The sequence below is a fragment of the Trachypithecus francoisi genome, unplaced genomic scaffold (assembly GCF_009764315.1).
Source record: "Trachypithecus francoisi isolate TF-2019V2 unplaced genomic scaffold, Tfra_2.0 Lachesis_group1, whole genome shotgun sequence".
NCBI classification, from domain to species: domain Eukaryota; kingdom Metazoa; phylum Chordata; class Mammalia; order Primates; family Cercopithecidae; genus Trachypithecus; species Trachypithecus francoisi.
Window position 1 is genome coordinate 149,269,587 of NW_022681454.1, and position 27,290 is coordinate 149,296,876.

Genomic DNA, 27,290 nt, shown 5'->3' on the forward strand with positions numbered 1-27,290 from the left:
TTTACCTGTTGAATAATAAATGATTACAAACACTAGTGTTTAAATTATATTCAATCTTCCATAATTAATGTGTAAAGTATCTGAATTAAAGGAAATGTGCAGACTAGCACAGATAATATTTTCAACTTTCTATAAACACTAAGGCTTCAAACACTACAGGTGACTATTTGAGTATATCAAAAAGGAAAGTTCTCTTAACATGGTGATTTGAATACCACATGTGATGACAATTTTATGCTCAGTTTCTACTATAGTAAATTGTTAATGTTATTTAATTTTTGTAAATGTTTTTAGATGTGGTCGAGAGAAACGGTTTCTCTATCATGGCAAGAACATAAATAAGGAATGATAAAGAATTCAGTATTTTTATGTGGCGGAATCTGTATAAAACACTTTACATGAGGTAGTGGTACTGGTGAGGATGTGAGTGGAAGAGAGTTTCTTTTCTAATATAACACCATCAGCAAAACTTTTAAGTACCAAAGTCTTTGACAGCATCTGAGTTTCTATTTTACAGTTAGCAATATTCCTACACTTCTATATTTGAACCAATTATTTGTTTAAAAGGCATAGAAAAGGAAAACAAAAATTATTTTAAAATAATCACTTTGAAATGTATAATACTGGATATTAGATTTTTAATTTGCTATATCTTTAAACACTACTTTAAAATAGCTTTCTATATCCTCATCAGTATCCCTTAGAAGTAATACAACTCCTATTTCCTGAATGGTGCTGTACCCATGAAACCACTAAGAAAGTAAAAGACCAAAAAAGGATGCAAAACAACTGTAGTACAACTCAAAGAGATCAAGAACCTTACCATCATTCTAATTACAGCTAGAGTTTGAAGCTAATGAAATTTACGAATGTGAGGAATATTCCACTTCATTTAGATAACATAGCATAATCACCAATAACTCTCATATTTTAGAGATATACTCTCATGGTCAATACCAGAATATGTTGATGCTGAGCTAGGAATATGGAGCAGAAAGACTATGAATTGATGAGTGAAATAATATATAATCTCTAAAATTTCATGAGGGCACACAACTTAACCATCAAATTACTGAGGCTACTCACAAAACTTGAAAGAAAGAAAACGAGAAAGAAAAACTAATCTAATCTTTAAAATAAGTGCTGCTGCTTTAAGTGGCCGGCAGTCTCACATAAACTCCAGGCTGAAATCACAACATCCATTAGAGTGCTCCACAGCTCAGAGCAAGCAAGCAAGTGGTTGTCAGTGCAGCTAGTAAATCACCTGATCCTATTACAAAATCAATTACTGCAGTGCATTTCCATTGCTACACAATCTGATGATGACAAAATGATATTGGATATCTACTGCAAGGTCAAGAAAACTGCTAAGAACATCTTTAATTGGTCTTTTATTTTTAATCATTTGGTCCTAGTCATAATGCATCCATTTTCATTGCATATTTTTATTTGAAATAAATCTATGTAGTTACCTTTGGTTGCCTGGGACATTCGATGGATAATCTCTGCAACTGGTCTGATGTATGGCTACAAGAGAACAAATCGGAGCAGCAGGTCGAACGGCTCAACCTCTTCATTAAAGAAGAAATAATGCTGCAGCCACAGCCACACATTGACTTGCTCAATGGATGAGAACTTGACTTAAAAAATCAGAACTGGTGATGTCATGTATATACTCAAAATTGTCAAACTGCCTCATTCTGCAGCTCTTTGGCTGAAAGAAACACTGCTAAAAAAGAATAAAACAACAGCTTTGCTACAGAAGATGCCAGCCACAAACTCATCGCCAAGAAAAACTCGATATTAAAAATAGAAGTCTCCCAGTTACTCTTTAGAAAGAAGGTAAGGTGCTTTAATATTTTTAATTGTTTTATATTAAAGCCCAAGGACTTAACAAAGGAGCAAACTCAAGATAAGACACCCCAAAATTATACTAACCACTTTCTGTCTTCCATCAGTTTAGATCTGTTTGCCCACTCCTTCATCTCAGCCTATCCAACCTGTTCCCTCTGTAAATGCACACTATTTCAACAACCAACAGGAATGAGCTCCACCCCTCCCCATCTCCACACACACTGTTCAAGAACCGTTCAATATCTGGAAAAGAACTGCTGCTGCATTGCTTTGAGAAACAACAGGGAGCAAATTACTGGACGGATTCTTTAACTTACCAATCAGAACTGCTGACCTTTTATGACTCTACAATTCAAGAAGCCTGCCAAATACTCACAGTAAGAATAATCAACAAATTTTACTTCTATACTATAGATTTATTTACAGAACTGTTTTCAATCTTATTCAGTCTACAATACAAAAATACAGGCCTAAGTATTTTTTAAATAAACAAAATGTAGACAGTAGCTAATACAAATCTTTGAGGACTGATGAGAGAGGGTAGGAGGGTAACTGAGTAAGACATGCAAGTAAAAATTCCCTCTGGATGCTTTATGTAGACTTGAGAAGTAATGGAACAATAAAAATCTATAGCAAAAATATTGGTGCAGATAATGATGTAATAAACAAGCTGGAGAATCCAAGGCGGCTCCTGCTATCATAAATGTTAGAAGAGTTTTAATGAGAAAAAAAGGACATACGGCTATATAGGTAGGTATTGACAACAAGTAAAAAGCCATCAAAAACCTCATTGTTTTGAGACTGAATTTTCCCCCACTTACTTATCTGCATTTCATTTGAAAGATTATTTTAAAAACCATCAACCACCCTGAAAACATAAGCAACAATATTAAGTATGTTAGCTATACTATAATACCTTCTATATTTAAGCATTTTACCTTTGCCAAAAATGCAGAAAGGTATCTGTCTATACCACATAATTAATCCACATTACAATTTCCAGGACAAGGGAGGGTCACATTAATACAAATACTTTATAGTCTTCCCAAATAATCATACTTCAAATTACTGTAACTTAAATGAACATTCATAGACCAATGATTGCTAATGTAATAGCACCCTTTTTGGGGAAGATAGTCTAAAAACTAAATAATAGACACCTTGACTTAAAGTATGTATTTTAAAACTTCCCATTGTCTGTGGCACTGAAAGATTTCTTATTTGTGTATGTAATATGCTCAATTTCTTCCCTGGTTTAAAGCTAACAAGATCCAGCACTGCCTCTGCCTTCACCTTGCACTGCCCTTTTGATATTCATGTTATACTTAAATCAATTTCCAGAATATCTAAAAACAGGCATGCATTTCACATTCAATTTTTTTAAAATCCTTTGGTAGATAAAGGCTATGGAAACAAACAAGAACAATAATGCAGTAACCTTTTACTCGCCTGCTGGAGGTACTGTCTGCTGCATAGAATTTTAAATCCTCATCTGCAGATGCAATTGAGCTGGGTATTGCCAAGAACTCTGCTTTTCCTGTGCTGCTGCTACACAGCTATTCATCGAAAGAGCACATTATGTAGAAAATCTGAAGTACTATCAAATCTGAAATTTAAGTTTCTTAAATGAAAAAAAGAACTTCTAAAATCTAGCTATACTCTTGCTCTGTCACACTTTCAGATGCATGTCAGACACGTTAGGGAAAAATGTCCTAGTACTGCTGATGTACTCCTAACAAATGGGTAAGCCAGGGAAGCTAAGAGTAGTAATGAAAAAATTAACACCTCATGCTAACATAAAAACAAGGTATCAGGCATTAAAACCTGGTAGGATTTGTGTTGCCAAAAAATGTATAACCTGTCCATAATAATTTGATATATGTATTAGTTTTCTAATTAACAAAAGCCTATAAATAAATCATGTGTCTAATATTACCAACAAGCATTAAAAATCCTTGCCATACTGCTATTAATGAAAGTTATCTTACTAGCTATTCAGTCTGCATTACTATTGCTTCTAAAGAAAATTATGAAATAAAAGATTCAAAGGTATCGAATAGCTGTGAAATAGCTTGACTTGCAATGTTCCCTCCTCCTCATCCCCCACACCAATATCCCTTGGATCTTATATTAATTACAACTTAAACAGAGTATAAGCAATATGAGATACTTTCATTATTTATCACTTTCCTTCCACATCAGCTAATTTGATGTAGAGTACTATTGATTCTTAGGTTGCAGATAGAGGGAGCTGGAAGGCAAACCAACAAAGATAAGGTTTAAAAATTACTAGAAAAAAAAGCATAATATTGTTTATGAAAAAGTTTATATTTAACTTTGTCTAGGTATAGATATGTTTTCAAAGAGGAAAGAACATTAATACTTGTTCACTAACGACAATTAAGGATCTTGAGTATTTCTTCAATTAACTAATACATTTGAAAGTTGCTTTCCCCTTTAATTGCAAGTAACCGTCAAAACTTGTTTTAAAAATATTTAACAATCCATTTCTATCAAATAATTTTAATTTCCTTAAGATACAAGGTGATCACTTCTCTTAAATGGTAGTCTAAAAGATGTGAAATCTACAAACACAACCCTGAACAAGACATACTTCCTCAATGCTCAAATTTATTTGCATAAGTAAGCATAAACTAATTTTTATGGTTCCTCTAAAGGTAAAAATGTATCAAATAAGAATCCGGCTCCCAGAACTCCTAGGACACTGAGTCGGGTGCGAGTAGATTGCTTGAGCCCAGAAGTATGAAAGCAGTCTGGGCAACATGGTGAACCCTGTCCCCACAAAACATACAAAAATTAGTGGGGCATGGTGGCACTTGCCTGTAGTCCCATCTACTTCCTACTTGGGAAGCTAAAGTGGGAAGATCACTTGAGCCCAGGAGGTGGAGGCTGCAGTGAGCCATGACTGCACTCCAGCCTGGATGACAGAGCAAGACCCTGTCTGGGGGGGGAAAAAAAAAGTATCAAATAAAAACTCAGCCAATTGACACTATATTTTAAAAATTATTGTTTCATTTAAAAACACTATTTGTCACACATAGCATCTCAGAGATGACTCCAGCAATTTTCAAAATATGAACCCTGGGAGTTCCTGAGACACTTACATGGAGTCTATAAGATCAAAATTATTTCTATAATAATACTAAGATGTTACTTATGTTTTTTACTCTGTCTCTTGAGTATACACAAAGTAAAGTTTTTGTCAGAGTATACAGCATCCTAACAAACTGAATGCAAAAGCAGATATGAGCATCCAACTGTCTTCCTGTAAGCCAGACTTTGTGTAAACACGTACTTAGCTGTTATTTTTAAATAAATTTAATAAATGAAAACTAAATTTCTCAGCCTTATTTTCTAATAGGGTAAATATTAAGAGAGATAACCCACATAAATTAAAGTTTTTTTGGAGTCTTCAATAATTTTTAAAAGTTAAGAGAACAAAACAAATTTAGAATCACTAAAAATCTTTGCTCACATTTTCTCCTTAAAACACAGAGCTGGTTATTAAAAGGACGTCAGTAATTTTAAAGCAGTGATTAGAAAAATACTCACTTTAGAACAGCAAGCATAAAATGTTTCTGAATTTTCACTGTCATTTTAAAAACCCAATTTTTAGTCATCTTCATTGTTGAGCACAATTGTTATCAGCTGTGTCTCATAACAGTGTTAAATACTAACATCTTCATTTTTTAAGTAGTAGAACAACTACAGTAGTCCATGTAGCAAAATTTAAAAATCTAGCTTATAAATATACATTGAAAAAGAAAGAAGATCAGTTTTAGGAAAAGGGAAATGTGATATTATATATTTTTAATATAAAAAGAAATTATAAGAACAGTTTCTAAAACTCATCTTGCCTGTACAAATCACTAGTTTTAAGTAATTTTTTTCCTGAGAAGAAATACATAAACTTTAAATAGAACTTCAAGAACGGATTGTCTTGCAGGATTAAATAAATTAGGAGGAAAAACACTTTCAAGAATACATTAAAGACAATTAGAGAAATTATAGTATAAAAACTTAATTACTGGCCAGGCCAGTGGCTCACACCTATAATCCCACCACTTTGGGAGGCTAAGGCGGGTGGATAACCTGAAGTCAGGAGTTTGAGACCAGCCTGGCCAACATGGTGAAACCCCCATCTCCACTAAAACTACAAAAAATTAGATAGGCGTGGTGGCGCATGCCTGTAATCCCAGCTACTCGGGAGGCTGAGGCCGGAGAATCACTTGAACCTGGGAGGTGGAGGTTGCAGTGAGGCAAGATCGCGCCATTGCAGTCCAGCCTGGGCAACAGAGTAAGACTCCGTCTCAGAAAAAAATTTTTAAAAAGACTTAATTATTTATGCTGAAAATAGGTTAAATGCTTGAAATATTAAGGCTTTACAGTCAAACAGGAAAGATGATTTCTTAATCTTCTTATGTATTAGCCCACATTTTCCCCTGTAAATCCCACAGAGTTAATTTTCAAAGGGGTTCTCCTTGGTTCTGTCCTTAACCAAACCCCACATCACCCCATGTCTTCTAGAACTCTGGTCCATTCAGTCTATTCAGTCATCCATTCAGTCATTCAAATGTTTACTCAGCACCTATCACATGCTTCACGGGTATGGATAAAGAAGATGCAATCATACAAAAACAGGCTAAAATCTCTCCTGCCTTCACTGAACTTTTATATTTCAAGGAGAAGGTACATAAAAAACACAAAGAAATACTTTTCTAGTAGTTGGTGGCAGCAGGTAAGGAGAAAAAAATACAAGAGAAAGGATGAAATGGCCAGGAAATGCTTCATTTTCTTAATGAAAAAGTAAATCGAATTTTTAAAGATTTAAGAACATTTTTTAAACACTGAAAGAGTGGTGGCAGCAAAATTGTGGTCAATGAACAAAATTTTGAATTTTTTCAGTATGTGTTGGTTTCTAAAAGAAAAAATATTTTTAGAACTTTTTTGAATTTTTAAATGAAATTTTTCAAAAAGTAGAGAAAAGACTATAATGAACCTCTATACATCTACCATCACCTATATTTAACAGGTACTAAAATATTAGCAATATTGCTTTATCTATCTTTTATTCATTTTTTCCAAGGTATTTTAAAGTAAATTCCAGACATCGCGTCATTACTTCCCTCATCCACATACATCATTATGTATCATTAAATAATTTGGCCACTGCCTTTAATGCTCACAAAGTCATTATACGCATTCAAACTAAGTATACTTCCATGATATTAAGTAAAATACCAGTCAATATTCAAATCTCCCATCTTATTTTAAAAATGTATTTTCTAGTTAATTTGATCTAAACAGAATCCAAAGAACGACCCGTTGTATATAACTATAGTACTGCTTCTTATATCTCTTTTACTGGAGAGTAACTCCCTCCCTAAGTCCTTCTTTTTTTTTTTTTTTTTTTCCATGCCACTAACTTGCAGAAACCATGTTAGGTGTCTCATATTCTGAAACTGTCTGTTTCTTCACTGTGTCATTTATCTTGTACCCCAGTCTCCAATATATCCTACAAATAACTTTCTTTTTCTTTTTGTTATTTTTTATTTTGCCTACAAATAACTTTTGATAATGACTATTCCAAATTCCAACCTGAAGAGAAATACTAGCAATATAGCATCAGACAGACACAGGAGCTCTTCTAACTCCAGAGAAGTACTTTAAGTCTACTGGAAATTTTCAAACACTGGTTGAACTGAATGCAAAAAAATTTTAACATGGTGCAATAGCTCTGAAAGGACAGAAGAGGGAACTATAATATTTAGGAATTCCACACTAAACAGCCCTTTTTAAAAAAATGTAAACACTGACTTTCAACTTGGCAATAGCTAAAAATGTAGAAATAATTACTTTTTTATATATCCTCCTTCCAAAAAACAAACAAAAAAACCTAGAATGCAGAAGAAAGAGATATGGAAGATGAGGATAAAGACTGAATGTATGGATATTTGTAAGTTGTATCCACTAATAAATATTAGCCATTAACAAGAGCTACCATTTAATATTATTCTACCAAACAATGCACTTCCATTGTCCAAATCAATAATAAAAAAAGCATATATCTAAATAAAACTAATATATGTGTTTCCTTAAATAACCATTAGTTATAAATTAAAATGTGTTTTTAAAAATTATTCTTTAAGAAAAGTCATCAGGAAATCCAGAAATTAAAGGTTTAAATTACATATCCATTTACTCAAAAGGAAGCTGTAAAAAGATTTAATAATGATAGTATCTCAAGAATAAGTATATATAGTCTACTAAGATATTTGTTCTAAATACTGATTTTTTAAATCTATAATTTGTAAAAATATAAATCTGTCACTTTAATTAAAACTACTTTATAACAAGTACAGAGTAGAATTGCAAATGTATTCATAAATGACTGCTGTTATACCCAGGCAAGACAGGAGAGTTAGTCACATAACTGCAGGATGGAATTCAGGTAAGCTTTCTGTTACAATCTAAACAAGGATCCCCTTCACTTCAGTTTCCAATAATATCTTCCTCATTTCCTTCAAAGCCCTCACAAGCAGCAGCAACTTTAACGTTCACATTTCCACCAACAGTCTCTTTATGATGATTTAGGTATTCTCTAAGATGGTACACATTTTCTCTACTGTGCTCCTCACTTCCTTCTGGGGCCTCACCAGCAGAGCCTTTAACATCTGTATTTCTACCATCTGTACATTCAAGACAATCTAGGTTTTCTCTACTACGTTCCTCAGAATTCTACCAGTTTCTACCAAAACCCCAATTTCAAAGCCACTTTCACCTTTTTAGGTATATGTTACAGCAGCATTCCACTTACAGGTAAAATCTGTATTGGCTATTGTAAGAAATTACTATAAACTTGGTGTAAAGCAACACAAATTTATTATCTCACGGCCTTAGCTCATGGCCCCTTCCCTTCATCTTCAGAACACATCATTCCAACCTCTGCTGCAGTCATTCATCTCTTCTGCCCTGATTGGTTTTGCCTCCCTCTCACAAGGACTCTCTCATTATACTGGGCTCACCTGGATAAACCTGGATAATCTTCCCATTTCAAAATCCTTAACTTAACCACATATGCAAAGTTCCTTTAGCCATGTCAGGTAAGGATGTGGACATCTTTCAGGGGTCATTATTTGGCCTACCAAAATATAACACAAAAAGCATGAAATATAAAAGAAAAAATATAAATGTGTATTCATCAAAATAAACTTTTGAACTTGAGAAGACAATGGTAAAGAAAAAAAGGCAAGCCACAAACTGAAAAAATCTGCAAATAGTTATCCAAAGGACTAGTATTTAGCACATAGAAAGAACTCTTATAATTCAAAAATAAACAATAAAAAAATTAAGTAGTCAGGCACTGTGGCTCAAGCCTGTAATCCCAGCACTTTTGGAGGCGGAAGGATGGCTTGAGGCCAGAAGTTTGAGACCAGCCTGGGCAACAGTCAGGCCCTATCTCTTAAAAGAGAATACTTAAAAAAAAAAAAAAAAAAAGTAGCCGAGTGTCATAGTACACATCTGTAGTCCCAGCTACTCAGGAGGCTGAGATAGGGGGATCACTTGAGCTCGATAGTTCAAGGCTGCCGTGAGCTATGATCATACCACTGCACTCCAGCCTAGGAGATAGAGCCAGACTCTGTCTTATTCAAAATAAATAAATAAATAAGCAAAAGATTTGAGAAAATACTTCAACAAAAAACTATGTGAATGGCAAACAAGCATAGGCAAAGACGTTCAACATAATTTGCATTTTCCTAATGATTAATGAATACCACAATAAGATATTATTATATAGCTACTAAAACAAATCAAATTAAAATACTGACCATGCCAAGAATTCTGAGGATATGAAGCAACTGGAATACACTGCAAGTGGTAATATAAACTGATACAAACTGTTTGGGAAAGTTTGGAAGTGTCTTATAAAGGTAAACATACACCTACTATATGACTCAGCCATTCCACTTACAGGAGAAATAAGAGCACAAGTCCACATAAAATGCCACACACAAACATTTGTGACCACTTTATTTATAACAGTCAATAACTGTTAATAACCCAATCCAGCAATAATAGCTAAATGGAAACAGGCAAAAAACAAATTGTTATATGTACTAAAAATGAAATACTATTCCCCAGTTAAAAAAACAAAAAAACAAAGTATTGATTATTCACCCAACAATACAGGCAAATCTCAAATATATTGAGCTAGGGCTGAAAGAATCAGACAAAAGAGGAGACACATTATATGATTCTACCTACATAACATTCAAGAAAATACAAACTGACCTACAGTAATAGAAAGCAAATCAGTGGTTGTCTGGGAAGTGGGGAGGGAAGAGATTACAAAGAGGCTTTTGAGGGTGATGTATATATTCACTGGATATATACATTGTGGTGATGGTTTCATGAGTACACATATAGGTCAAAACTCAACAAATTATGCACTAATTAGAATTCAATAAAATTGGATTTTTTTAATTAAAAAATTAGAAGATGAAAATGGAGCAGAGAAATTAAAATCTGAAAACAACTTCTCTAGTAGAATCCTAACAAACAGAGACAAAGTAAAGAACCTGAAAGACAGCTCAAAAGATAAAAGATGTTACACTGACACTGTGGAATTTAAGAAAGATTTCTGGATAGAATGTAAGCAAAAGGGTAGTGGTACTCAGTTTCCAATTCATTTCTCTTCTACTCGTATCTTCCCCACCCCTATTTAAAAAAAAAAAAGTTACTTCAGGAAATTCTTTTAATTTGATGTTTAAGATAGACTTTCTTTTTATTTATTTATTTATTTATTTTGAGATGGAGTCTCGCTCTGTTGCCAGGCTGGAGTGCAGTGGTGCTGTCTCAGCTCACTGCAACCTCTGCCTCCTGGGTTCAAGTGATTCTCCTGCCTCAAACCCAAGTAGCTGGGATTACAGACACGTGCCACCACGCCCAGCTAATTTTTGTATTTTTAGTAGAGATGGAGTTTCATCATGTTGGCCAGGCTGATCTTGAACTCCTGACCTCATGATCCACCTGCCTCGGCCTCCCAAAGTGCTGGGATTACAGGTGTGAGCCACCGCATCTGGCCTAAAATATACTTTCTAAACAAGTTGACACAGTGGTCAAAAAGAAACTATACTAGTGACGGAGCACATCTATTTTCATCTTTTAAAAGCATCTAATAAATTTTTCACTTGCCTTTACATTCCTAACTCTGAAGAGGCAGAAGATATGTATCATCTTAGTCAATTAAAAAGAATGAGCTAGATATACATCATCCAGCATGGTAAAGAGACTATTAAGAAGTCAACACATATAGGCTCTAGGTCAGACATGTCTTAGCAGCCAATATTGTATCAGACAAGCCACCATTTCACACACATCCATTTACACATTTTAAAATGAGAGCACAGTTAACATCATGCTGGAATGTTACCACAGTCCCATATCTACCTTTCAGAGAATCAAACAGTATGACACACATAAAATTCCTTTGTAAATCAGCTCTATTAAGACCGAACTAACTTATTTCTAACTGGGAAAAAGAGCTTGCAGCATGGATACAAGAAACTAGGCAGGAAAGAAAGGGAGGTGGGGGTAGGATCTTGTAATGAAGAACCAACCCAGCTATGTTCAGCTTGCTATGCCACTTCTATGGACAACAGGAAAGTTTCACCATAAATAAGAGATAAATAAACAATTCAATTTTTTCCACTTTATAGCACAACTGAAAGCAAGACCAATACAGTCCTAACACAGGTTGACAACCACAATCCCCAACTGACATAACTTATAGAAATTAGGATCTAGCTACTTCCTCTCTGTATATTCACTCCAAGATGCAGTGAAATGGCCCCCTAGGAGAGGTGAGGAGCCCTGCCTAGGAAAGTGGTATTCTCTACTGTCTAAGTTACTACCCAAAACAGTACAGCTAGTTCAGACTATAACTACAGCATGACTTTACTACTGACACCAGCATTCAATCTACCACAAGTGCTACAAAGTATTTAAACCAGAGGGATGACATCATTATCATCATATTTTCAAAACCATCAGCACTTCCACTTTCTCCAATCAAGCTAATTCAATAAAACAGAGTACCCATTTTTACACAAGCTTCCACCGAGTAAACACAGATTTTATCACTACTCCATCTCTTTGGAGCAAATAAGGTACTACAGTACCATAGCCAAATCAGCTACAACAGTAGCCATACTGTTGTATGTATACATACACAGAGCAAACTCAACAGTCATTCCAAGACTCTTTATAAACAGCAATTAATTCATACACCCTGGTGATCAATGGAGAGTCACATCACAGGCAGACTGCCCTTATATTCATACAGCAGCGATTCCAAATCAAGGGGCAGGGCAGGAAGTACACTAGTCCCCCACTTATCCACAGAGGATATGTTCCAAGACCCCCCAGTGGATGCTTGAAACCACAGATAGAACTAAACTCTATATATACTATGTCTTTTCCTATACATATATACTTATTTGTTTAATCCGTAAATTGGGCAAAGTAAAAGATTAACAACAATAAAAAGAACAATTAAAATATAATGTAATAAAGTTATATGAATGTGGTCTCTCAAAACATCTTATTGTACTATAATCACCTATTTTCAGACCGTAGATGACCACGGATAACTGAAATTGTGGAAAGCAAAACTGTGGATAAGGGGGACTACTATATATGAAATACAGAATAGCCAAATTCATAAAGACAGAAAGTAGATTAGACACTGCCAGGGACTAGGGGAAGGGAAATGGGAAATTACTGCTTTGTAGGTACAGGGTTTCTGTTTGGAATGATAGAAAAGTTCTGGAAAAAGTAGTAATGAATGAACAACACTGTGAATGTAACTGTGCCACCAGATTGTACAGCTAAAATGGCAAATTTTATTTTATACACATTTTACCACATTTTAAAGTTTTTTTTGTTTTTGTTTTGTTTTGTTTTGTTTTTTGAGATGGAATCTCGCTCTGTCACCCAGGCTGCAGTGCAGTGGCGCAATCTCGGCTCACTGCAACCTCCGCCTCCCAGGCTTACACCACTCTCCTGCCTCAGCCTCCCGAGCAGCTGGGACTACAGGCGCCCGCCACCACGCCCGGCTAATTTTTTTTGTATTTTTAGTAGAGACAGGGTTTCACCGTGTTGGCCAGGATGGTCTCGATCTCCTGACCTCGTGATCCGCCCACCTCAGCCTCCCAAAGTGCTGGGATTACAGGCGTGAGCCACCGCGCCCGGCCATTTTTAAGTTTTTATAAGCCTATTATACATTACTAAAATTAAACAATAACCTTAATGAGATATGCCATGTTCATAAGTTAGAAGACTATTAATACGTTAATTTGTATGTCATAACATACATATTAAAAATTGTACAATATGTACATTCTCAAACTCCATTATAAACCCAACAATACAGCATCATAATTTTTGCTTCAAGTTATATGTACTTGTTTTTAAAATAAGGAAAAATATAGTTTATAAAAATTAGAGTAAATTATGTATTTACTAGTTTTGATGTTGATTTCCTCCTGCAGATGGCACTTACCATCTGCTGCCATTTCCCTTGAAATTGAGTCCTTTAGAATTGCTTGCAATGGTGGTTGGCTGGTGAAAATTTCCCAGTTTTGGTTTATTTGAACATGTATTCATTTTACCTTCACTTCTAGATGAACACGGAATTCTTACTTGATAGCTTTTTGCCTTTCTGCTGAATATACCATATTCACGGCTAGAGGTCGCCATTGTTTCTGGTAAGTTATTTCTGGCTACTTTCAAGAAATTATCTGGCATTGAGCAATCTGACCACTTATGTGCTTACATCTGTTTTCTGTGTGTGTCTATCCTGCTCAAAGTTTGCTGAGCTTCCTGGATACGTAAATTGACACTTTCCACCAAAGTTGGGGGGGGGGGTTTCAGCCATTATTTATTCCCCATCTGAGACTCCATTTAGATACATGTTCAAACATTGTATTACTTCAAAGGTCTCTCAAACTCTGCTTATTTTTCTCCGTTCTTTCTCTTCAGATAGATGACTTTTATTAATCTATCTTTAACTGATTCTTTTGCCATCTCCAAACAACTGTTTCGCTTATTTAATTTCATTTCATGGGCCAAGCACAGTGGCTCACGCCTGTAATCAAAGTACTTTGGGAGGCTGACATAGGCAGATCACCCGAGGTCAGGAGTTCGAGACCAGCCAGGCCAACATGGTGAGATCCCATCTCTACTCTAATAAAAATACAAAAATTAGCCAGGCGTGGTGGCACATGTCTGTAATCCCAGCTACCCGGGAGGCTGAGGCAGGAGAATCACCTGAACCCAGGAGGCGGAGGCTGCAGTGAGCCGAGATCGTACCACTGCACTCCAGCCTGGGCAACAGAGCAAGACTCCGTCGCAAAATAAAACAAAATAAAATGAAATAAAATAAAATAAAATAATTTCATTCCATTTACTGATCTCAACCCTAAAATTCTCTTTTGCTTCTTCTTTATAGTATCTGTTTCTCTGTTTTGATCTCCTATCTATTCACTCAACAAGACTTCATTGTTTTTTATTTGCATTATTTTTTATTGCTGTACTGTAAATTTTATTATGTTTTTTCCCAACTACTTTTGAACTATGGTTGGTTGAATCTGCAAATGCAGAAACATGGAAACAGAGGGGTGACTGTATTTTTCTTTAATCCTTTGAACACAGGATTCCTTAAATTCTTCTGACTATATTTAGGGCTACTTTAAAGTCTTTGCCTGCTAAATTCAGTATCTAGCTATACTCGGGGTTAATTTCTATTGAATGACTTTCTTTACCTGAAAATGAGTCATACTTCCATTTTATTTGCATATCTAATAATTTTTTGGTTGAAAATGCATATTATAAATAGCAAGTTATAGCAACCGTATTTTGTTGCAATCTTTCAAAGGACCATTTGGTTTTCATGTTGTATGATTTGAATGGGCTTATATGGACTCAAACTGCAAACTTCAGTAAGTCCTCACTTAATATTGTCGATAGGTCTTGGAAACAGCAACTTGAAGCAAAACAACAAACAGCAAGGTCCTTGAATACTGTCATTTCCTTTAACGTAGTTTTGTTATAAAACTGATGAGGAATAAAATGTTCTGTTATACATTGTTTCCCTTAAAGTCAGATTCCAAGAACCTATCAACAACATTAAGTGAGGACTTACTGTGTGTCTCCATTGTGGTAAGCAACAATGATTTTGCTTAGTTCTTTCACCTTCCAGCTGCTTCCTCCTTCTAATCTGATGCCCAGGGCATCCCCTCTGCACTGGGTAGTCTGGTGGTCAGTAAAGGAACTGGGCAGAGATTATACTCAGATGTGTGGCCTACATCCTCTGATGTTATCTTGCTTTCGGTGTCTGTTCCCTAAATTTTAACTTTTCTGTCAACAATATGTTCTGTGCTCTGATACCTCAAGCCAGCTGTTGGCCACGCAAATTGCCTGCAAGTTGAGAAATGTACTGTCAAAAAAAGAAGCAATCACAAACCCCACATGGTTCAATTCTTTCAGGAGCAGATTCCGCTCTTGTTTCTACCTGTTTCGACACTGGGTCCCCTGGGGTCTCCCCTATGCATGTATAGTTTCGTGATTAGCCATGATTTGGACAGAGTTTACATTCAGATTTTGGATCTTACTTATTGCTTCCATGATTCCCCTGAGTAAATTTCCAACTGTTAGGCTACCCATAACTTCGTTCCTATGCCACTGAACGATAGGAGGCGAAAATGCACCATAAGGCAAGAAAGCCACAAACATACAATTACACATTGCAGTTGGAGGCTCTCATCTGGTTTCTGCCTTCTTTGGTTACTTTCCATTGCTTTTAAAACAGTTCAAGTTTTTCTTTCAATATTTTGTCCAGATTTTGTAACTGTTACCAGAAAGATGGTTCACTCAACCACTTCACTAGCATCACTGCATCCTTCAAAGAAGAATCTCAAAATTCTAATTAATGAAAAATTTCTCACATCCTTGATTTTTATTCCTTCCTATTCCTTCCACCAACTTAAAATCTTTACCTCATCAGACAAGAATTTAAAGTACTCCCACTTCCATTTCCAGTCTTTTTTTTTTTTTAATCTCACATAGTACACTGAGTAATCTTTTGTCTGGCATATTACTTGTATCATTATAAAGAATGTTTTTGGCCAGGTGTGGTGGCTCATGCCTGTAATCCCAGCACTTTGGGAGGCTGAGGCAGGTGGGTCACTTGAGGCCAGGAATTCAAGACCAGCCTGGTCAACATGGTGAAACTCCGTCTATAATGAAAATACAAAAATTAGCTGGGTGTGGTGGCGGGCGCCTATAATCCCAGCTACTCGGAGGCTGACGCACGAGAATCACTTGAATCCAGGAGGCAGAGGCTGCAGTAAGCCAAGACATCACACCACTGCACTCCAGCCTGGGCAACACAGTGAGACTTTCTGTCTCAAAGAAAAAAAAGAAAATGTTGCCTGTGAATACCAGGAAACATGTCATCAGAAACTTAGTTGTAAGTTTCAACTCCACCACTACCCATAAAATCATAAGGAAATCACAATCTCTGTGATCTTTATTTCCACCATCTGCAGACAAAAATGTCATCTTCCTCATTAGTCAAACTTAGGACCAAAATATCACACTAATATTAACAAGTGTAGACTTGAAGTGGTCAGAGATATTACAGCGCTTGTGACATGAGAACAGGTGGACAGTTAAAACCATTATCTTAACAAAAAAAAAAAAAATTGAATGGATTGGATAGCTCAGATAAGGAGTTCGTTCATGATTCAAAAAGCATTTACTTAGTTCCAACCATATATCAAGCATTGTACAAGACAAACTTTTCCATTGGGAAGTAACAATTTTGGGGTGCTAAGGACATGGCAATTGAGATAGTGGTAAAACAGGTCACTAAGAAAAATGTGGTATTTCTGAGTCATCAACTTTGTGATAATCTACATAATGAACACGAGATCATATCCTCAAAACGATGTGTAATGAAAAAGAGCTAAGAGCAAAGCTTCAACCCAATTTATATATAAGTGGTATATAAAAGAAGAAAGCAGTAACAAAGAAAACAAACATTTAGCCAGAGAGAGGAGAAAAACCATTAAGGTTTATTACAGAAGACAAAGGAGAAGTGAATGTTAAGAAGCAGCAAAAAAAAAAAAAAAAAAAAAACGCTAAAAAAGACAGGAAAGGATGAAAAGTGAAAAGACAAAGATTTAGCCATTTGGAACTCAGTTTTATCTTCGAAATAATAGCATGTTTACAGCCAGATCCATCCAGCTAATGTGTATCTACCTGGTTAAGTAAGAAATGTGTTTACTTACACTTAAGAAAGCAGAACACTAGCAGAAATAATAGCAAACTTCAGAAAGTAGTTGAATAAGAACTGAGAAATTGGGGACACCTAGAATGGACTATAAATCAAACAACCTTGGAGATAATGGGAAGGAAGTAACATACTTTTCAAGATTAAGTCTGATAAGGCAGAGAACCCAGCATGAAGCATAAGAGGAAGAAAAATGGCAGAAGAAAGAAGGGCTAAGATTAAAAACAGAGATAATAAGCTTTTGAAATGAAAACACTTTATTCTTCAAGACGGACTGATAAAAAGAGGGTATAAAATATCCAATGAAAAAGGAGTAAGAGAACTAAGGATCAGACTGGTCATTTGAGCACAGTAGAACAGTTCCAAATAACGTGCAGAATGAAACAGATCAAAAAGATAAAAATTACCAGGAAGGAACTTGGATAAACTAGGAAGGGAAAATGTGAATTTGTACTAGAAACCTCTCAAGACAGGAAACTGATGAAACTCTAGCAACGCTAGGCAGCCCATGTAGAAGAAACAAAAGCAGAAGAAATGAACAGTTGTAATTACTTAAAATAACAGACCAGAAATTGTGTGAAGACAGTTAAAGAGAGTTTGGAAATCTTAAGTATTCAAAATAATAAAGTCAAGACGTCTATGTATGTGGCTTAATCTGGATTAAGTTTTTCATTAAAGAAGTGAATACTGAAAAAAAGCTTTTAAGAAATATTCTCTGCAATGATGTGGTTACTGCAATAACTTCATTGGAAGAAAAAGGGGTATTACTGTTCAAAGGTTTGCAGACATTTGTGCAAAAACAGTATTGGCAATTAGAATAATCCAAGTCCAGTTGAGCCTTTCTGAGTAAGATTAGTAATCAACAATCCATCTAATGAAGAACAATTTAATTGTTCTATTCATATAACCAGAACCAGTATCTCCAAGGTGTATTATGGATCAGCAGAGCAGCAAGGCTGGACATGCCCTGAGAAGCTGTGCTACCTATTATATATGGAAGCCTCTATAGACTCTAGTAACAAATTAGTAGCTTAAAGGATACTTACCTTAAAGAAAAAAAAAAGTTTCTATTGACATTACAATCCTATTTAAAATATAAATACTTGAAGAAAATTAATGTATACTCAATTATTATGATAGTAAGCACACAGAACAAGAGAAGGGAAGAGGAAAGAAAAGGCTATTTTGCATTAATTCAGCCATAGATAGGTCACCAAAATCCTCTTAATTACCACATTTGATATAAACAATTGGAGGTAGCTCTCAATTATGTATTTTCCTTACTTTCAAGACTATTGAAAATTTAACAACACCATGAGTAAGTTTTTCATTTCCTTTTCCATTGCTAAATTTCCATGGAAACTATAACATAAACTATAAGAACATCAATATATAGGACAATATTACCCATCTGGCCAGGTGCGGTGGCTCATGCCTGTAATCCCAGCACTTTGGGAGGCCAAGCAGGTGGATACCTGAGGCCAGGAGTTAAAGACCAGTCTGTCCAACGTGGTGAGACCCCATCTCTACTAAAAATACAGAAATTAGCTGGACATGGTGGTGTGCGCCTATAATCCCAGCTACTCAGGAGGCTGAGGCAGGAGAATTACCTGAACCCCAGAGGCAGAGGTTGCAGTGAGCCAAGATCATGCCACTGCACTCCAGCCTAGGCGACAGAGACTCCTTCTCAAAAAAAAAAAAAAAAATTACCCATCTAATAGGCACTCAAGTGACTGTTAGTCAATGAACACCATGATTTTAAATCAACTAACAAGAATATCAGTGATCTTAGCACTATAAAATCTCATCCAAATAGGCCTTTCATTATTTTAAGCTGACAAAGAATACTGTGAGATAACATGAAAGGTAAGAATAGTCAAGTCCCCTAATAAAACCACATTTAGCGTATTTATATTACAACCACAACCTCACACAGAAAGCTAATGCTTTAAAGATGAGTGACATTCCATTGTTACACACCACTTCTCCAGAAACTAAATTAGACATTATAGGCCAAAATATCATGAAATATATCTTCAACTGACCACATAACGTCACATAACGATAAAAAAAAAAATAAGGAACTAAACTGGTACCTTAAAAATTAAAGACACTGGCCGGGCACGGTGGCTCATGCCTGTAATCCCAGCACTTTGGGAGGCAGAGGCAGGTGGATCACCTGAGGTCAGGAGTTCAAGATCAGCCTGACAAACATGGTGAAACCCCGTCTTTTCTAAAAAATACAAAAATTAGCCAGGTTTGGTGGCACATGCCTATAATCATAGCTACTCAAGAGGCTAAGGCATGAGAATCACTTGAACCCGGGGGGCAGAGGTTGCAGTGAGCCAAGATTGTGTCACTGAACTCCAGCCTGCGCAACAGAGCAAGACTCCATTTCAAAAAAAAAAAAAATTAAAGACATTTACTTAATAGAGGAAAAACTTACATATTCCATACATAAGTTTACAAAGAAATCAAAATATCATTGCTTAAAAATAATCTATACAAGATTAAAATCAGTGAGATTATCAAAATCTATTCCTTCTTCACAAGAAAGATAAGCACCTGATAATCCTTAGTCTAAAAAGCAATGGTTTCTTAAGCTATGAAATAAAATATGCAGTAATTGTCATAATAAACTAAAGTATTGATATGGTTTGGCTGTGTCCAAACCCAAATCTCATCTTGAACTGCAGTTCTCACAATCCCCACGTGCTGTGGTGGAACCCAGTGTGAGGTAATTGAATCATGGGGATGATGACCTCCATGCTATTCTCGTAATAGTGACTGAGTTCACACAAGATCTGATGGTTTTATAAGGGGCTTTTCCCCCCATTCACTCTGCAACTTCTCCTTGCTGTCATCATGTGTTTGCTTCCCCTTCTGCCACGATTATAAGATTCCTGAGGCCTCCCCAGCGCTGAGGAACTGTGAGTCAATTAAACCTCTTTCCTTTATAAATTACCCAGTCTTGGGTATATGTCTTTATTAGCAGCGTGAGAACACTAAAAACACCTATTAAGGATGGCCCCTCCCTTCTTCAATCCAAGAAAAACTAAACATAAATTCACAAGACTAATATCAATAAACATATCACACACAGCTAATATTTTCACAGTAACACATGGGATCAAAGCATAGGTTTTGCTTAAAACAATTAGCTGAGGAACTGAAGCACAAATACAAGGATAATTGCCTCCTTTGGGCTTTGACTGTCAAACACAGGAAATGCCAATGCTTTTTTGTAGTCCTATGACAATTAAAACCTTGTCATAGACCTAGGCTATCAATGAGTATTTATTTAAAAACAAATCTGCAACATAACACCAAAAGAACAAGCAACAAAAGGAAAAACAGATCAGTTGAACTTCAGAATTAAAACTTTTCTGCTTCAAAGGACACCATCATAAAAAGTAAAGAGATAATCCATAGGACAAAATATTTGCAAATCATATATGTGATAAAGGACTAGTTTCCAGAAGATATAAAGAATGTTTACAATATTCAACATTAAAAAGATAATCCATTATTTTTAAATGGGCAAAGGAGTTGAAAAGATATTTCTCCAAAGAAGATACACGGTCAATAAGCATGTGAAATGATGCTTATCATTAGTCATTATCAAAATCAAAATCAAAATCACAATGAGATACAACTTCATACCTACTAGAATGGCTGAAATACAAAAGACTGACAATAAGTGTTTATGAAGATGTGAAGAAATTACAATCCTCATACATTGTTAGTGGCACTGTAAAATGGTACAGCCATTTTGACAGTTCCTCAAAGAGTTACACACAGTTACTATATTTTCGAGCAATGCCACCCCATCCAAATATACTCAAAAACATATCTACACAAAACTTATATAAGAATGTTCATAGAAAAACATTCCTAATAGCCAAAAAAAGAAGTGGATATAACTCATTAACTGATGAATACATAAATGATATACAAAGAAATATTCAGCCACAAAAATGAAACACTGATACATGCAACAACATGAGTGAAGCTTTAAAATATCATGCTAAGTGAAATAAGCCAGACACAAAGGACACACATTGTATGATTCTATTTTTATAAAATGCCCAGAATAGGCAAATCTATATAAACAAAGCATATTAGTGGTTGCCTAGGGCTGGATGATAGAGGGTATCGAGAAGGAGGATGATGAAAGTAACCTAAGATTACACAGTACTGGTGGTTGCACAACTTGGTGAATAAATTAAAATATCACTGAATTGTACACTTAGAGATGAAATTTCCTGGTATGTAAATTTCATCTCAATAAAACTGTCACTAAAATTAATAAATTTGCTAAGACAAAATATACATGATAAGCACATAATGCAAAGACGACTGTTTCCCTCTAACTCAAATATACGCATCAATAGGGGAAAAAATGACAATAAGTTACTCTTTTCTACTTAATACATCTCCAGAAATCAGTTACCACCTTCTAAAGTGGTAAAAATCTGTTTAAGAGATCTCTGTGGCATCATTTGTTCCTAAAAGTAGTTATATTTATTACAAATGTACAGTAAACAGAACAGTGTAACTGGTGAACATTTTGGCATCTACTGTGGTTACTATAAAATTTAAGAAAAATAATTTGGTCAAATATTTGCTGTTTCAAACACATTAAAAAGTATAATAAAAGAAGCCAATGCTTATCACTAAATATTTTCTCCTTAATCTGTTACTATGTTAAAAACAACAACCAAAAGCCTATATTATGACACCTCATTATGCAATGTCTCAGCATTTCTTTCTCCTTTTGAAGCATATTTAATAACTTTAAAATCTATTATGATTAACCAAAGCATTTTATATCTATATAATCATAGTACACAAGTATAAAATACTACGTAATTGAAGTAAAATACATTCTGAAATTGACTCACCTACCTTTACTCAAAAATGAAAAAGTCAAAGCTTTATCTATGAAATCATAAGTTTATGAAATTCTTAACTATAGACACCTACATAATTTTTCATATTTTAATCTTGGAACAAAGAATAATCTAGATAGGAAATGCATACATGCTGACCACAGTATTTGGCTCATGTTGGCATGCTGCAGCCAATAGGACCTAAATACAAGGAGGAGTCAAGTAATGGATGGCTAAAGAAGAAATCTGTATTAGTGTTTTCACACAAAAGAAATAATACAAAATCTCAAGTAGGGGAAATTCTGTTTTATTCATAAAGTATTAGCATTCCTGCTCACTAAAACCATTTTTCCTTGAACTCTTAATATTAAGGCTGTACACTTGAAAGAATTTCTGAACACAACATGAAGAGCAAGAGAGAAAATGACTGGAATAGGTTTAAAAAGACAAAAATTCTAGTAACCAAGTAAAATTTAAAATATTAATTATAAGTATAATTTACACTCACTATTGCAAATGTCATTCATGTAGCATATGTGTAAACTTAAGTAACATGCAAAATATTTAACATGGAGAATATTTACTTACCAAATATTTAGACAGCCTTTTTAAAATCCTGCTGGTGGTTGAGATTCCCTATATAATAAAATTTTTTTAAAAAAAAGAAGATGAAACCATTTTCAACTTCAGAGTTACACCTACTCTGTAATGTCTACCCAAGAATTCCATTTAATGAGGGTAATCTGCTTCAGTAAAACAGTTTAAAACCCCAACCATATGCTAAAACTTTGGCATATTACACATATGAAACAATTTTTTCATAGCCTTATAATTTAAATGTTATAGGTAATACATAGAGATGCTAATGAATTATAAAGACACTGGCAGAATTTACTAGACCATGTAAAGAATGAGCTCTATCACAACTTAGACAAAAAATTAAAGATCAAGACAACAGCATACTAACAATGCATTCATGCATTCAGTTCTTCCTGAAAATCAACATATAATGTAACACATTCTGGTATCTAGTTACCATCTTTTAAGTGGCACCTAGACAATCTATAGAGTCTACTGAGTTAAAACAGAGCCAATGAAGTGGGAAAATATTTCACACAGTATTCATTCTATGTTTATCAAAAAATTAACATGAGGAAGCATTTTAAAATCCATCCTATGTTGGTACTTTAAAATAAAAATATTTTATGCATAACAAAAAGAAATGTATAATGGGCAAATCAATTTTACTATTTACAAAAGCTAGCTGTTAATAATTTTATAATAAGCTTATAGTACAAATCCTTTCCATCAAGTCTCAAGTCCAATTTATTTCAAAAATCTAGAATAAAAAGCACTAAATAATATTTATGAAGCTCTTCTTGTCTGCCAGGCAATTTACTTTGTATTTCAAAAAGCATATATGCAAGACTCCGTCTCAAAAAAAAAAAAAACAAACAAACAAAAAGCATATACATACATTTTTTAATCACCTCATGCCTCACAGACATTAAGTCATCAGCTTAAATACAGTAGCTGCATTTGATGATAAAACCCAGTATTTTTAAACTACCAGTATGACTCCTCAAAAACAAAATGTAACAAGACATAAAATGACATATTAAGTAAAACTGACTGCCCTCTCTAAAGTCAGGAATAAAGCTGTTTTTAAATTCCTCTTAAAGAATCTCCATAGTGAAAATCACCTATCATAACTAGCAGGAAATTTTGCCATACTAGAAATTATAATATCACATATAAAAATAAAAATGTGGCCGGGCGCTGTGGCTCAAGCCTGTAATCCCAGCACTTTGGGAGGCCGAGGCGGGCGGATCACAAGGTCAGGAGATCGAGACCATCCTGGCTAACACAGTGAAACCCCGTCTCTACTAAAAAATACAAAAAACTAGCCGGGCGAGGTGGCGGGCGCCTGTAGTCCCAGCTACTCGGGAGGCTGAGGCAGGAGAATGGCGTGAACCCGGGAGGCGGAGCTTGCAGTGAGCTGAGATCTGGCCAGTGCACTCCAGCTTGGGTGACAGAGCGAGACTCCGTCTCAAAAAAAAAAAAAAAAAGTTTTCTCATGAATAAGCCATATCAATAGATTTTCTATGACTACTACTGTTAAAATCAAAATCAGTAAAATGAGTAACATCTATCCACAAGCCATAGAAAAGGTGGGGAAAAAATAAGGTATATTAGAGACCTATATATAAAATTTTAAATAATAAAGCTTATATAGTGACGAGATAAACACTGTCATGATATTTAGGCATAGATTTAATGCACAGCACAGAAAAAAAAACTGAATTTCATTACAAACAAACTAAATTTCATTATAGTTACAGGGAGGGAGGGAGGGAGGGAGGGAGGGAGGGAGGAAGGAAGGAAGGAAGGAAGGAAGGAGGAAAGGAGGCAGCGAAGGGGGGAGGGGGGGAGGGATGAGAAAGGGAGGGAAGGAGGAAGGGAGGGGAAGGGGAAGGGAAGGGAAAGGGGAAGGGAAGGGAAGGAGGGAGGGAAGGAGGGAGGGAGGGAAGGAAGGAGGGAAGGAGGAAAAGAAAGAAATGGCTGGCACAATGGCTCACACCTGTAATCCCAACATTTTGGGAGACCCAGGCAGGGGGATTGCTTGAGGCCAGGAGTCCAAGACGAGTATGGGCAACATAGTGAGACTCTGTCTCTACAAAAAAATTTAAAAATTACCCAGGTGTGGTGGCACATATGTGCAGTCCCAGCTACTCAGAAGGCTGAAGCAGGAGGATTGCTTGAGCCCAAGAGTTCGAGGCTGCAATAAGCTATGATAAGGCCACTGCACTCCAGCCTGGGTGACAGAGCGAGACTCTGTCTCTTAAAAAAAGAAAGAAAAAAAAATTAATAAAATTAAATAAATTAAAAATGAAAATGCAAGCTACAGTGTAGGAGAAAATATTAGCAATGCACATGTTCAACTAAAGACTCGCACCCAAAATATATTCTTTAAAAACACTTCAACTGATCAAAAAAGACAAACCGATTTTTAAGATAGGCCAAAGACCAAACAAAACTTCAAAAAGACATACTATTACCCTCCAAAATGACTTTTATCTAAAAAATAGACAATATCAAATGTAAGCAAAAATGTGTAGCAACTGACATTCTAAAATACTGCAGGTAAAAATGTATAATAATATAATATAAACAGTATGGAAAACTGTTTGGAAGTATCTACTAAATCTGAAGATATACCCAAAGACTAAGTGATACTACTCCTGAGCATACAGTCAGAGGAAATGTGCACATTTATGCACAAAAAAAAGTACAAGAATTATCACAGCAGCATTATTTGTAAGAACCCAAAATTGATATAATTTGAATGTCCATCAGCAGAAAGGAAAAATAAACTGTAAGGATATTCACACAAGGAAACCCTAAACCTCAGTGAAAATGAAAAATGCTGTAAGCCAAATATCCACCTCAAAAACATATTGCTGTGGGAAACAAGCCAGTTTAAAAAAAACTTATAAATCATATAGTCTTACATACTATATGATTTATAAAAATTCAAAAACAAGCCAAGCTAATCTCTAATTACAAAGTCAGAATATTAGTTACCTTTCATGTAAAGGAATATGACAGATACAGGGAAGCTTCTGAGGAGCTGACATCTTGATCTGGGTTGTGGTTACAAAAGTGTGTTCACTTTGTAAAGTTCATCAATATAAAAAGCTCATATATACTTTGTGTATGTAAATTATACTACAATTTTTAAGTTTTTCTAATCAAAGATGAAAAATTACCTCAATAAAATAACTTTAAGCCATCCTACTAACAATATGTAATTTACTAATTAAAAAATCTGAAATTCCTAACAATGTATTTCAATTTATTTCTATTTATTATATAAAGGGAAATTAAATATCTCTGGTCATTTTATATAAATACATTTAAGAGTAGTTTTAATATAAATTTTACCAGCAAGGGATTCCTTATGATTTTCTACTAACAGTATAAAAAATTTTCCATAACATCTTACTAATGCCCAGCCTGGCAACATAGGGAGACCCTATCTGTATGAAAAATACATTTTTTTAATTAGCTGGGTGTGGTGATGTACACCTGTGGTCCCAGCTACTCAGGAGGCTGAGGTGGGAAGACAGCTCGAGCCCAGGAGGTGAAGGCTACGGTGAGCGGCGACCTGCACTGCACTCCAGGCTGGGTGACAGAGCAAGACTGCCGCAAAAAAAGAAAAAAAAAAGTCTTGCTAATGCTTTCCTAGACAGACTCAAGTTAAATTTACAAATATGTAAATTTGCACACATTTTAAAAGCATTAATAGCTTACTAAGACATTGATTTCAAAAGCAACCAGATAGCCAAGCCACACATTCATAAAAACTTTAAAGCAAAGTACTTCGTCCTGTTGCTTAGAAAATCTTACATCTTTTAAAGCAATACCTTTTGAATCTTTTGTAGAAAAACCGGTATATATATTTTAAAAGATGAGGCCTTATTCTTTAGCCCAGGCTGGAGTGCAATGGCATGATCATAGCTCACTACAGCCTCCAACTCCTGGGCTCAAGCAATCTGCCTCAGCCTCTGGAGTAGCTAGGACTACAGGTGTGCAACACCATGCCTGCCTTTTTTTTTTTCCCATAGAAAAAAATTGCAGTATAATTTACATATACAAAGTACATATGAGCTTTTTATATTGATGAACTTTACAAAGTGAACACACTTTTGTAACCACAACCCAGATCAAGATGTCAGCTCCTCAGAAGCTTCCCTGTATCCGTCATATTCCTTTACATGAAAGGTAACTAATATTCTGGCTTGGTAATTGGGTCTTGCTACGTTGCCCAGGCTGCACAAAACTGACTTTTTTTAAATCAGTCTAACTCCACAACCTCCCCAAGCATGAAACATGCTTCTTCCAGTTCAGATATTTATCTTTCTAAATGGCATATTTTCACCAAGAATAACTTGAGACTTACAGTGATCATTATGGGCAACTTTTGATATGAACAAAATTGTTAATTTGAGAGGCACTCTAGAACAAAAAAGGAAAAAACCCCTCCCTTATGAGAAATTTGTTTTATCTCCTAAAAGAGAAAGATTAACTTACTGAATATAAGGGATACCTCCCCAGGGGTCACATATCTCAGCAAAAAAAAAAAAAAGACAAATACTAGACAGACT

The 27,290-nt window shown here is 35.2% G+C and overlaps 1 protein-coding gene across 7 annotated transcripts in view; it reads right to left on the reverse strand.

Annotated features, from left to right (window-relative positions):
* Positions 1 to 27,290, reverse strand: part of FBXW7 (F-box and WD repeat domain containing 7) — a 211,960-nt gene that overhangs the window by 122,745 nt on the left and 61,925 nt on the right. The window contains exon 1 of one of the 7 annotated variants that reach the window (XM_033215493.1): positions 22,711 to 22,758. The exons of 5 other annotated variants lie outside the window; for them this stretch is intronic. The gene's annotated coding sequence lies outside the window, so the exon portion shown is untranslated. Of the gene's footprint in view, positions 1 to 1,472; positions 1,494 to 22,710; positions 22,759 to 27,290 lie in introns of those variants that run through there. One more of the 7 variants, XM_033215492.1, reaches the window with a different exon arrangement.